At 35.2% G+C, this 11,929-nt stretch overlaps 1 pseudogene; it reads right to left on the bottom strand.

The window, feature by feature from the left end:
* Positions 1-4,276: 4,276 nt before the first annotated feature.
* Positions 4,277-11,466, bottom strand: LOC131836089 (replication factor C subunit 3-like; annotated as a pseudogene).
* Positions 11,467-11,929: the final 463 nt, after the last annotated feature.

Here is an 11,929-nt window from a genome sequence, read left to right as displayed (position 1 = left end):
TTTTTGTGCCAGTACCATGTTGTCTTAGTGATCACAGCTTTGTAGTAAACCTTAAAATCAAGCAACAGGATGCCCCCAGTTTTGTTTTTCTTTTTCAACATTTCCTTAGCAATGCAAGGTCTCTGGAAATTTTAGTATTGTTTGTTCCAGCTCTTTGAAAAATGCCTGTGGAATTTTGATCAGAATGGCATTGAAAGTATAGATTTCTCTAGGCAGTATAGATGTTTTAAGTGTTTATTCTTCTAATCCATGAGCATAGAATGCTTTTCCATCTTTTTGTGTCTTCTTGAACTTCTTTCATGAGTGTTCTGTAGTTCTTCAAGTACAGATTCTTTACCTCTTTGGTTAGGTTTATTCCCAGGTATCTTATGGTTCTTGGTGCTATAGGAAATGGAATCAATTCTCTAATTTACCTTTCTATATTTTCATTGCTAGTGTATAAGAAAGCAACTGATTTCTATGCATTGATTTTGTATCCTACTTCTTTGCCCATGTGAGTACATTTTATTTCTTTTTGTTGTCTGATTGCTGTTGCTAGGACTTATAGTACTATGTTGTAAAACACTGGTGACAGTGGGCATCATTGATGTGTTCCTGAAGGCTGTTAGCTTTTCTCCATTGTGGATGATGTTGACTGTGGGTTTTTCATAGATAGATTTTATGAGGTTGAGGAATGTTCCCTCTATCCCTATACTTTGAATCGTTTTAATCAGGAACAGATGCTGTATCCTGTCAAAAGCTTTTTCTGCATCAGTTGAGAGGACCATGTGGTTCTTCTCTCTTCTCTTATTGATTTGTTCTATCACATTGATTGACTTGCGAATGTTGAACCTCCCGTGCATTACATGGATAAATCCCACCTGGTCACAGTGGATAATCTTTTTGTACTGCTGGATCACATTAGGTAGTATCTTGTTGAGAATCTTGGCATCCATATTCTTCAGGGATATTGTCCTGAAATTCTCCTTTTTGATGTGGTCTTTGCCTGGTTTGGGGATCAGGGTAATGCTGGTTTCATAAAAAGAGTCTGGAAGTTTTCCTTCTGTTTCTATTTTTTGAAACAGCTTCAGGAGAACAAGTATTATTTCTTTTTTGAAAAGAAGAAATGTTCAAACATTCAATAGTCTTCTTTGTTATCTAGTCATCTGTTACTCCTCATTCAAATCTCAACTCAATAATCATTTCCCCAGTTAAACCTTCCCTGCCTCTTTAAATGGATCAAATTACTTTATTAAAAACTTTTACTGCATCATTTATCTCTTATGTACTTACTACACTTGTGATTTTTATGTTTATTGTGTAATTAATTATATTCATGTTTGTCTCCCTAATAAGGTTGTAAATGAATGATACTATGCTTGTTTTATCATTTATTCTTTGTGTCTAGCATGATGGAGCTGTTTCTCTCTCTCTCCCTCTCCTCCTTTCTTGTTCTCTTTCTCGATACCTCTAGATAGGTACCAAGGTGTCACTGTCTTTCTTAAGAGATAGGTACAGATAGAGATTATAGGGGAGGAAGAAATTCTCCTCTATCCTTTTAGGATTTCTGGCTGGACCTAAGAATTAAATTGATATGAGACAAATTAACAGGAGAAAAGCATACAAATTTTATTAGAGTTTTTTGTACATGGGGACTTCAAAAGAAAATAAACACCTGAAGAAGTTGCCACAGCAGAAAACTTTTATATTTTTTTGATGACAGAACAATATGTTTGTGAAAAAATGACAATACAAATGGGTTATACATAATGTGGGGAAGTGACTGGGATATTTATAGGGGGATGAAACTAGTGGAAGGTAAGAGTCATCTTACCTTAGTTTGGTTGTTTGTACAGACCCATTTCAGTGTCAATCCCCAGTGTCTGGTGATAAGGAGATTTATTTCTTCCTGGTACAGGGGGAGCACCTTGCTCATGGGAAATACTATGGCCTGTTTTTGAAGAGAAAAGGATAGATCAGAGAGCCCTTGCATCTACCATGTCTCAAGAGCTGTTAGCTCAAAATAATAAATATGCCAAACTGACATACTTTGGGGATGACATATCCTAAATTCATCTTCAATATATTTCTCCTTCTATCTCCACATATCTCTATACATTCACATAAATATACATAAAATATACAAGTATGCATATAATACATATTCATATATCATGTATTTTTGTATATGCCAAATGTATATAGAATGTATACAGAATGTATATTAACTAAGTATTTTAAAGAAATACATTCATAATTGCATAGGTGAGATGGGTTTGGAAGGCAGATGAAGTGTCTGAAAGCAATCTAAATAAAATAACCTTTTGGTAAATGAAATAGGATTTAAGAAAAATAGGAGATGTCAAATGATGGAGTGGAATAAATCTGTAAAAGTGAATGGTTTGAAAGTAAATTGTGAGGGAATACTTGTCTTCTAGTGCCCTGGTTTTCCTTGTAAGTAAGAGCACTTTGTTGAGCCAGAAGCTAAGTTTCATGGTAGTGATTCAAATTGTTCTTATTATTAATTAAGTCATTATCCAAATTTGGGTGTATAGCCCATATTAAGGTGTAAACTAAGTGGCTACAAGAAAGAGACACAAAATATAATGAACAAAAACAAATAATTCCTTCCTCCTCCTTCTAAATGTGAGTAGGTCAGTTTGGTGGGGCAGTGCTACTCCACAGAATCAATCACCCATGGATACTGGTCTCTTTCATTTTTTTCCCTCAGCCTTTCTTGTTGTTCCTATTGCATGAATGAAGCTGAGTAATTGCCACAGTGATATTCAGGCCCTACGTAAGGAGTGAAGATTTAAAGTCCCAAAAAACCAATTCCATTTTAATAGAGTGACTTAGAATTATTCACAGTGTGTGTCTATTAACTAGTTTCCAAGGAGGTTGGGAACTATTCTCTCTATTTGGGCAGAGAGGCAGTTATAACTCTTTTACTGAAGGAGAAATCTGTGATGGATTTGGAGAACAAGAAACTATCTGCCATACAGCCTCTTAGGAAAGACAATTCTGACTGTAAGAACCCACAGTATTATTTTAAATATAATATCTTTTTAAGTTTTTCAGAAAGCTACTTGGTCTTAAGACTTTGAAAGTAAAGAAAAAAAGATTTTTAAAGTTTTATTTCTTTCTGAAGTAATTCGGTTTTGTTTTAGAAACGTAAATAAATTTGAAATTTTTAAATGGAATTTAATGGAGAAAATAAGAATCAGAAACAGAATGATGTTTATATAAAAGTTGTGTTAATTCTATTTCATTAAGGAAGGATATTTTAAAAACAAAACAAGGCAAACAAAAACATTTTTCAAAGTTTAGATAAATTGGAAGGCAGATTTGATTTCCTCAAGGTACCTAATAGTGCAGGTTTTCTAATTCTTTTAAGCAGTTATAGGATTTTGAAAAGAAGCCTAAGGGATCACTTTGTGTGTGTGCACGTTTGAGGCAAGGGAGTGTAGTTGTTCTGATGGAAGCTGAGAAGTCTTTCTGAAGTTTTAGTTATTGCAAATATAACTGCTGAGAACATTGGTAGATTTATTTTTATATTCACTATATATATTTCACATACTATACTTCATATATATTTATGTTAAGAGTATACATGGGAGGGGCGCCTGGGTGGCTCAGTGGGTTAAGCCGCTGCCTTCGGCTCAGGTCATGATCTCAGGGTCCTGGGATCGAGTCCCGCATCGGGCTCTCTGCTCAGCAGGAAGCCTGCTTCCCCCTCTCTCTCTCTGCCTGCCTCTCCATCTACTTGTAATTTCTCTCTGTCAAATAAATAAATAAAATCTTTAAAAAAAAATTAAATAAAAAAAATTAAAAAAAAAAAGAGTATACATGGGAATGGAGTTCCTGACTTGTAATCATATGTTCAACTTTTATAGAGGCTAAAAACAGTCAAAAAATGTTCTAAGGTTTTTCTACAAATTATCCATTGAAACCATCTGGGTCTAGAGATTTGTTTTTTAAAAGCTTTTACATTTCAGATTCAATTTTTTAATATTTATGAGACTATTCAGTTAATCTAGTACTTGTTGAAGGAGGTTTGGTGGTTTGTGTTTTGAAGGAATTGGGTCGATTTCTTTACCTTTTCTAACTCACATGTATAGAATTGCTGGTAGTAGTCCCTTATTTTCTTTTTAATAGATATAGGATTTGTAGTTATATCATTATAATTTCTCTTTGTTCTTGATAATTATCTTTGCTCTGAAGCCTTTTTTCCCCGATGTTAATATAGCCACTTCTGCTTTCTTTCTTTCTTTTTGTTATTCATTTTTTTAGGGTGCACTTTTTTTTTTTAAGTAAAGTAAGTTTATTTTACCTGCAGCTCTTCCAATATAAATTGAATGTAAATGCTGATACTGAGAAATATTAGGAAGAATTAAGGATAGACGTCAAGATCTCAAAACATCATGCCTTCCAATCTATCCTCCATGAACTTCTTATAAAGTGCCATAAATTTGGCCACAAATGCTTCCAAGTGACAAATGGCTTTGCTACCCAGCTGTAGATGATGTTCATAGTAAGCAGCCATCTGGGCCACTTCCCCTTTCAGTTGTCCATCACAATGATGTAAAATTTCTGAGAGAAGGCCCTTCATTATTATTTCAGGAGGAATACAATGACTTAGAAGCTCATAAAGTCTTCCACTTCAAGGAGCCTTTGTGGAGTCTGATGACTGACAATAACACCTCCCAATCTGTTTCAGGGATTTCTTGATCTGCACTAAAAGGGTATTGTTGCTCTCTGCAGGCTTCACACATAAGTAGAGCTTTACGGAGATTCCTGCAGGACTTCTCTGCAAGTCTATGAGCCAGTTGTGAAGGAAGATTCAAACCTTCCTTCTTGCACACAGTAGATAATACATGATGAATATCTTCGATGTTGGGAGCAGGCACACGAACCCGCAGGCACCTACTGCGAATAGGTGGTACCACTTTAGATGTAGAATTGCAACACAAGATCAATCTACAAGTGGACATATACTTTTCCATGGTCCTACGCAAGGCATGTTGAGCGTCTTTGGTGAGTCTGACAACCTCTGTCAATAATACCACTTTAAAATATCTTTGAGAATTTGTTTCAAGTTGCTGTGATCATGCCACTGTTTTCAACATCTCCTGAATTACTACCCGGTCACTATTTCCAGCATCACTGGGATTCACTTCAAGGTGCTTCAATTGCTCCCAATAGTGCTAATTTCAATTTTCTTTTTAGATGGAGTTGTGATGGTCTGATGTTCAACTCTTAATGTTTCCACTCCAACACCATAAAGTTCACATAGAATACACATAATTCTTGTCTTTTTTCCAGCCCCTGATGGTCCATACACTAAGAGATGAGGAAAATCACCACACTGCACCAGGTTGCGCAGCTGGGCCGCCTGCTCCTCGTGAGAGTCCAGCCTTCCCAAGGAGCAGGGCCAGTATTTGTTCACCCAGAGGCTTATGACCGCTGGAACTCCCGGGATTAGACATTTGAAATTCCCGCGCTCGGGCGCTCCCTCGTTCGGGAAGCGGAGATCTACCTTTTTTTTTTTTTTTTTTAAATCTTTTAACTTCCAACATATTTATATCATCATATTTGAAGTGAGGTTCTTGTACATATAGTTGGGCTTGGGCTTTCTTTGGTACACATTTCTTTTGAATACAGTTCTTTTTTATTTTTTTTTTAAAGATTTTATTTATTTATTTATTTGACAGAGAGAGATGACAAGCAGGCAGAGAGGCAGGCAGAGAGAGAGAGGGGAAGCAGGCTCACTGTTGACGGGAAAGCCTGATGCAGGGCTCGATCCCACAACTCTGGCATCCTGACCTGAGCCGAATGCAGCGGCTTAACCCACTGAGCCACCCAGGTGCCCCCTTTTGAATACAGTTCTTACCGGTAAATGTGTCAGGATATTAAAACAATTTCACCAGTGTAACATGCAGGAAGATTGAGCGACCTCAATCTGAAATTATAGTGTGTGCTTCATAGAGAATCACTGAGAGTCATTTATGGGCATTTTTAAATTTAGTGGAATAAAAGAACAACCCTTAAGAATTCAGATGATATATATTTATTTAAAATCTTAAATGTGGGTCAAGGCTATGTTGAGCCTCAAATTTTTCCAAAATTAGTCATTAGTGAATTTCACAACAGTAAGGTAAAATGCAAGGACAATGTGGGACATAAAAATGTACTAATGCTATGGTAGAACTCAAAGAAATTAGAAAAAAAAATCCTTTAGGATCACCTTCATATTTTTTTTAGCGAATGTTTTTCAGATAGAAATATTTAGAAATTATATATATATATATATATATATATATATATCATATGACTATCTTTAAATTTTTCCTTAATTACAAAGAATTACATTAATCATACTTTCTTCGAGCACACAGTTATCATTAATTCATGCGAGAGCCTTCTTCTATGTATATATGCATGTATCTATGTGTCTATGTATTTATCTTTGTATCTATCACCTGTCTTCCCTCCCGCTTATCCAATTCTATGAATAGAATTTTCATTCTCTTAATATTACTTTTTAAAATTATGTTCAATTTGCCAACATATAGTACATCATTAGTTTTTTTTTTTAATATTTTATTTATTTATTTATTTTTATATAAACAAATAATGTATTTTTATCCCCAGGGGTACAGGGCTGTGAATTGCAGGGTTTACACACTTCACAGCACTCACCATAGCACATACCCTCCCCAATGTCCATAACCCCACCCCGCTCTCCCAAACCCCCTCCCCCCAGCAACCCTTAGTTTGTTTTGTGAGATTAAGAGTCACTTATGGTTTGTCTCTCTCCCAATCCCATCTTGTTTATTCATTCTTCTCCTACCCCCTTAACCCCCCATACATCATTCATTTTTGATGCGGAGTTCAACATTTCCTTAGTTGTGTGTAACACCTAGTGCTCATCACCACACTTGCCCTTCTTAATACCCTCACCCGGTTATTTCATCCCCCACCCCTTCCGTTTTGTAACCCTCAGTTTGGTTCCTGGAGTCTAGAGGTTCTCATGGTTTGTCTCCCTCTCTGATTTCTTCCCATTCAGTTTTCCCTCCCTTCCTCTGGTTCTCCACATTATTCCTTATATTCCACATATGAATGAAACCCTATGATAATTGTCTTTCTCTGCTTTACTTATTTCACTTGGCATAATCCCCATCCAGTTCCATCCATTCTCTTACACCATACACAAAGATAAACTCAAAATGGATGAAGGACTCAATGTGAGATAAAAATCCATCAAAATCCTAGAGGAGAACATAGGCAGTAACCTCTTTGCCATTGGCCACAAAAACTTCTTTCAAGACATATCTCTAAAGGCAAAGGAAACAAAAACAAATATGAGCTTTTGGAACTTCATCAAAATCAAAAGCTTTTGCACAGCAAAGGAAACAGTCAACAAAACTAAGAGGCAACCCACAGAATGGGAGAGAATATTGACAAGGGACATTACAGATAAAGGGTTTGTATCCAAAATCTATAAAGAACTTTTCAAACTCAACACCCAAAAAACAAATAATCCAGTTAATATTACATTTTAATAAAAGTTGTGAATTTTATAAAAAATTTATGTGTAAAATGTTCAAATATAAATTAGGATAATGCAATCATGGTTAAGTCTTCATATGGTAGCCTTTATACTATTTTACATGAAGTTCTAATAGTTTCTTCTCATTTTAAGGTTCTCAGTTAAATAATTCAACTGGAAACTCTCATATTACAGATAAAAACTTAAGATACATCCCAACTGATAATTCTAGACAAGATTCTTTGAGTAAAGAGAACAGAACAAATATGTGCTACCCCTTATCAGTGATTGTTATGATTTAGTTATGATTAGGAGGGTATCTTCCTAGTCCCAATACAACATAATAATAGAAATCAGACACTGCAACAAGTGATTTATATGGATATTCTTATATAATTATTACAAAAATCCCATGAGTTATTTGTTTTTATTATCCCTAGTTTTTGATAAAGAAACAAGTCTAAAGAATAATTCCATAATCTGAATTTTTAACCAGAACTCTAGGTAATTCTATTATAGGTGGTTAGAATTAAATTTTTTTTAAGATTTTTATTTATTTACTTGAGAGAGAGAAGGAGAGGGAGAACGTGAGAGAGAGTCAGAGAGAGAAGCAGGCTCCCTACTGAGTAGGGGCCCCCCCAATGTGGGATTTGAACCCAAGACTCCAAGATCATGACCTGAACTGAAGGCAGTCACTTAAACCACTGAGTCACCCAGCTGCCCTGGTAGTTAGAATTATATGAAGTGAGTTATGTCATACCGCCTACACTAGGATTATTAATATGTGCATGTGCAGTATATTTTTATGTTAAAATATTTTATATTATACTAGATTCTATAAATTTTTCTTTTCAGGTTCAATTAAAGTTGCTGTAGGAAAAGTATGCTTGTATAACAATGAGAGATGCATTCTCTTAATAAAGAAATATATGATAAATACAATGGAGAAAAATGCTTCCTTAAGCTTGAAATATCATTGTACATTCAAACAATCTGTAAATTATTTTTGATGTGGAATTTTTTAAATTTTAGACATATCATTTTGTCATAATTTGAATATTTAAAAAATGAATATTATCCTTCTTTGAACAATACCCTAAGCTTCTTGATTCTCAATTAGTGCTGACCTGTCAAATTGTAACTATAGCATATTAATCTTCTTAGAGTGGATAAACTGCTTATGAATAGGCAACATTTACAAATCAGTTTCGAAAACCCAGTATTTATTTAGTTTAATTAATTTTTTTGGGTGGAGGTTCATCTTTCATTTTAAAGTTATGTTTTCAAATTTCATGCATATTTCACCAGAACAAACAAATCACTTGTATTTTATTTTCATTAGGAACCACGATTTTTCTTCATTAATTTTCTTCAGAAAGACTGACATTATCTGAAGAATAAAAGCAGCAGAATTTCTTTTGACTCATCTTACTGCTTTTTCAGCAGAAGATTTTTCTGACGATCTTACATTACAACTACACCTTACAACTACACCTGTGATGTTAATTTGGAAAGACAACATTTGCTCCTTTTGGGTAAAGGTTATGTTTAGGATTGGCATCCTGGGCTTGTTATTCCTCTTCTGCAATGAAAAAAAAAAAAAAAAAAAAAAACAAAGTTGGGATAGCTGGCTGTCTCAGTTGGTTAAACATCTGCCTTTGGCGCAGGACATGATCCCAATATCCCGGGAAGAGTCACCCATCTGGCTCCCCGCTGAATGGGGAGCTTGCTTCTCTCTCTCCCTCTGCTGTTCTCCCTGCATGTGCTCTCTTGCTCTCTCTCTCTCAAATAAATAACTCTTTTTAAAAAATAAATAACATAGCAAAGTTTAATATATAGGTAAGGTATTTATAAGGAGAAATAAAAACAATATTATATAAATGTAGGAAAGATTGTTATTTAACCTTAAAGATCTAATAAAGTTTACTGTTAGAATTAAGATGGGTAAAAACCAATGCCTTAAGCATCCTTAGGGGACAAATTTAGGATTCTTAATGGAAGAGTTTCTGAAGAGAAAATGCACAGGTTGAGGTTCAAGTTTGCCATGCAAGCTGATGGAGACAGATAAGCCCCATGCCACTTCTGATTAGAGACTTACGAGCAGAGCACCCACAATTAACTGCAGATCAATTATGACATCAAATCAAAGATATTCCCAATAGCTGATGGTGAAAAATGAGGTATGGTAAATGGAAGAATATATTCTGTTTTCTTTGCTTAAGCAGAGAGCCATTACAACCTCCATTTTTTCTGTGAGAAAAAAAATTTGAGTTTCTGTGAGAAACTTAATATTTGCTTCTATACATCTTTTCCATTTTAGTAAGTACTGTATAAAAATAAAAGCATTGTATTGTCAGATTCTTCCCAGTCCCACACATATTTAGAAACTGAATATCTTCAACTGGTATTCTTTTCTTTACTTGGTCTCTGACCAGATCTGAACGAGGCAAGAGGCAAGAGGCAAGAGGTTTTTATTTTTTATTATTATTATTTTTTCCCTTCCTACATTCATCGTAATCTTTGTATCCTGCACTCCTGGAATAAAATAGTACCTTTCTTTCTACTGAGATATCTATTTTGTCCATGTTCTGTTGTGTTTTCTCATTTCATTTTCTGGAGTTCTGTTAGACATTCAAGTTCCAATTCAGTTTACAGAAGAAAACCAATTTCATGAGGGCAAAGTATTTTAAATTTTTGTTTTCCATCATACCTCAAAAAGATATATTAGTTTTTCATTCATAGTAGATGGCAACAAATGTTAATTGAATGAATCAACAAATGAATACTGATGTTAGTCCTCTGTGCCTTTATATTTTTTGAGTGAAGGTCTTAGATTCCATTTCTTAATCCAGGCCAATACTTTTTTAAAAGCTCTCGATCACATTTTTCTCTCCCCTGATTCTGTCTGAAGGTTTTTGTTCCAGGCAGAGTGAATGACACAAAATACCCATCTAATAGAAAATGTTATTGTGGGTTTGCAAATTCTGCTGCCACATTTTAACCTCCAGACTGTATACCTAAGGGGCATCAAGTAGCTAGGATTAAGTACAAATTTGCCTTATTCCTTTGCCACGTATAAATTGTTAGAACATAAATTACTGGAATGAGGCTTGGTTTTATAATAACCCACATCGGGATTCCAGTACTGTGATATTGTAATTGTGTCCATAGGCAGTTTTCTTTATTTGATTCAAAAAAATCATTGTGTGCTCCAATTCACTAGGCAATGTATCATCAGGATGAAAGATATTGTCATTATCCTCTAGACTTTAATATATAATAGGAGAAACCATCACATAAATAAGTGATAAAAAAGAGAGTTTTCAAATCCATAATAGTAATTTAACAGAGGATTATAAGAGGTCAAAAGAAAGGACTATTACCCAGCCTTGGGAACTTCCTAGGTGAAATTATATACCATATGAAATTGCCAGCAAAATATAGCCCAAATATAAACATTTCTTGCTACTTTCAGGGCTAGCATGCTAGTGTAGTCTAAGCCATCATCATCCCTTCTTGGAAAAAAAAAAGTTTCAAATTTGTTGAACTTTACTTTATCACCCCAACAACCACATTAATCTTTAAAATATAAATTATATCATTTTCCTGTTTAAAATTCTCCAATAGGGGCGCCTGGGTGGCTCAGTGGGTTATGCCGCTGCCTTCGGCTCAGGTCATGATCTCAGGGTCCTGGGATCGAGTCCCGCATCGGGCTCTCTGCTCGGCAGGGAGCCTGTTTCCTCCTCCTCTCTCTCTCTGCCTGCCTCTCTACCTACTTGTGATCTCTCTCTGTCAAATAAATAAATAAAATCTTTTAAAAAAAAAATTCTCCAATAGTTTCCCCCTGTACTTCGAATGAAAACACTATTCCCTATCATGACCCTCACAACGTTGGCAGAGAGTGCCCACCTGTTCACTGAACTTACCATTTTCTTCATGGGCCATACAATCAGATGGCAAGTCCAAAATTCACTTTCAGTGATGTGTGGTTTTATGAATGTATTCTAGGTTTAGCACAATATGAACTTGGAAGGCATGTGTTAAAGATGATGCTATTATGGGTACCTTCAAGACTTTATGGAGCAATAGCACACTTCTTCCTTCCTCCCCACTGGCATATCAGGAAAATGGGTTAATTTATGGAGATTTCAGGTTTAGCTGTGAAATCTGCTAGAATTGGTTTAATTAACACAAGGCCTCCACTTGGTATCTTCTCTTCCTGTCTCTCCCTCATCTTCTACCACCATTACCCTTGTCCACTCCTAAACATTCCTTCCTCCTATACATTCAGCATCCCAAATTTGTTCCTATCTCAGAACTTTCCATTTATTCTTTTCTCTATTTGGAATGCTATTTCTCAAGACATGTAAGTGGCTTATTGCTTACTTTAATTTCTGACCA

This window comes from Mustela lutreola, chromosome 1 (genome assembly GCF_030435805.1).
Source record: "Mustela lutreola isolate mMusLut2 chromosome 1, mMusLut2.pri, whole genome shotgun sequence".
NCBI lineage: Eukaryota > Metazoa > Chordata > Mammalia > Carnivora > Mustelidae > Mustela > Mustela lutreola.
The sequence above is the reverse complement of the archived record's forward strand: the minus strand, read 5'-3'. Positions and strand labels throughout refer to the sequence as shown.